General features: G+C 40.5%; 1 long non-coding RNA gene across 1 annotated transcript; it reads left to right on the plus strand.

Moving 5' to 3' along the window:
- Positions 1-576: 576 nt before the first annotated feature.
- Positions 577-2,101, plus strand: LOC116805710. The gene is made up of 3 exons (XR_004365350.2): positions 577-843; positions 1,129-1,388; positions 1,454-2,101. It is a non-coding gene; the product is annotated as an uncharacterized LOC116805710 (long non-coding RNA).
- The last annotated feature ends 245 nt before the right edge of the window (positions 2,102-2,346 follow it).

Genomic DNA, 2,346 nt, shown 5'->3' on the forward strand with positions numbered 1-2,346 from the left:
CACACAATGGAACACTTGCGTCTTGGTCATGGACTCCTCTGGCGCTGCGTGGGGGTGAGATGTGTGGCTATGCGCCTGGATCTGTTTACCTGTCTCACTTCTCTGTGTGTGTGTGTGTGAGTGAGTGAGTGTATGTGCATGTATGGTGTGTGTTGTGTGTGTACTTTATGGCCACGCATGAGGCAGCAGCCAGTCCCCGTCCCAGTCCAAGTACGAATCCACTGCGGTCCACTCCAGTCCAGTCCAGGCGAGTTTCCATAACTCGACGGTGACTCTCGTGTCCATGTCAGCATCGTATGTATTCATTTCCAAAGGGAATAACTTATGTACGCTCTGGGCACAATAAATTCTTGCGCTGAAAATGTCAATTAGGCGCAGATTTTGTTGTTGTTTTTCCTGTTTTTTTTGGTTTTTTTTTTTTTTTTTTTGTGTTTTGCGGTAGAGCGTGAAAAATCTAATTGGCTGGCATTTGTTTTCGGCGAATCAAATTGAATTGTATCAGCGCTGCCGTTGGCTTTAGCTTCAACGCAAACCAGAAGTCACCCAAATTAGTATTTGAATTTACACTTGCCGGAGTCGAACTTGCGCTGGTACCTGCCACTTAGCTGTGAAATGATGACATAAAAGAACATATGCGCTGACACATCAATGGGTGGACACACCAAATGGACCAATGGACACTGCGATTCACTCCTCTCTCTCTCTCTCTCTCTCCATCTCCCACTCTCTGTGTCTGTCTCTCTGGACTAATAGGCACAAGCGTAACCAGGCAAGGACTGCAGGCAGTCTACAGTTGTGTTTGGTTATTGACAGCTCTTAACTAGCGATGGGCATGAAGATTACGTGAGTATGAAGAACACAAGCAGTATTGAAAAGCAGAGTTAAATAACAATAGTATATATATGAAAATAAAGAGCTTTAAATATAACGTAAGGAACAATAATTTGGAGCAAAACGCAGTTAAGTAAGACAATAGCCATTTTTTAAAGCTCTGAATTAAAAATAGTTGAGTATTTTTTCCAATACCATATTTTTTATTATAAATTAGGCCATGCAATTCTACTAAATATACATATATTTTTTCTGGCTGCTGCTATCGGATAAATCACGACACGCGCCCTTCTCTAGCTAGCATGCACAAGGAAGGTGGATGTGGCAGACTGGTGGCCAAGTGCCAGAGCAAGTGTACAATGGCCAAGTGCGTATCTTGACTTGGTCGAGTCGGGCGCAAAAATCGCAAAAAATCAAAAATAATTGCCAACACCGGGCGACGGCTTGAGAGATGCGTATGGTGTGATTATATTGAATTTTTGATACGCGCTGGCCAAAAGGGCTTGGAACGGTGGCAACAACGACGACGACGACGACGACATTGGCGACATTGACAGGTCAATATTGATGGAAACAAGATTTATATGACAACGGCGGCTATATTTTCAAATTTAATGAGCAGGAAGAGGCCAAGTGCTTACAAGTGGACAGTGGGACAGTGAATGGTGCTCGGTCGGTCGTCGATTGTCAGTCGTTGGGAGAAGTGTCGAGTAACTCGCTTAAATGATGTGCTGATAAGGCGCACATAACTGTGTAAAATATGATGGGGATTTCATCTCGTCCTCCTCCCTTTGTGCATCACTACTACTCATAGCATTCGTCATATTGTTGTTCTCCGCAGGGATTTAGCACACCGTATATTTGGCCACAGAGCGGAAATTGTGGCAAATATGACGCGAATTTCTGCTTAATGAGCAGGTGGTTAATGAATTTCTTAACCGAATGAGTAGGGAAGCTATGGAGTTGAAAAAGTAGGTTAGCGGTGAATGGGCAGATCCTTTAATTAATTTATAAAGAGAAATGTTTTTTTTTTGGTATTATGACAAAATGCATGGAGCAATCGCCTTTAATTGGCTATAATTCGAAGGTATGAATACTTAGCTGGTGAATATAATTTAATTTATAAAATCCAGAGGAACATCTGGAAGAAGATGCACAGGAGGCGGACGAGGCTGGGCTTCATTACAAAAACCAGTTGTTAACGAGAGAAATGGTTGCAAAAAGTGGAGGGAAAAAAAGAATTTAATGAATTTAAAAAATAAATTAATGAAGAAGAAATTCAAGAAAATAAGAAATTTGTATTATGCATACATAAATTGTCTTTGGAGTTTAGTAGTCGATTCTATTATAGAATATATATATTCAATAAAAGGTTTGATCCAAACAAATAAAGATGTAATAAGATCTCAGCCTATTTAAAAAATTTCTTAAAAGAAAACTATAAAATATTGTGTGCACTTTTATTACCGACAACCTCTTATAGCAAAGTTTATCTCGCCACCCCTCCCAACAAAT

The sequence above is a fragment of the Drosophila grimshawi genome, unplaced genomic scaffold, assembly GCF_018153295.1.
Source record: "Drosophila grimshawi isolate 15287-2541.00 unplaced genomic scaffold, ASM1815329v1 contig_1377, whole genome shotgun sequence".
NCBI lineage: Eukaryota > Metazoa > Arthropoda > Insecta > Diptera > Drosophilidae > Drosophila > Drosophila grimshawi.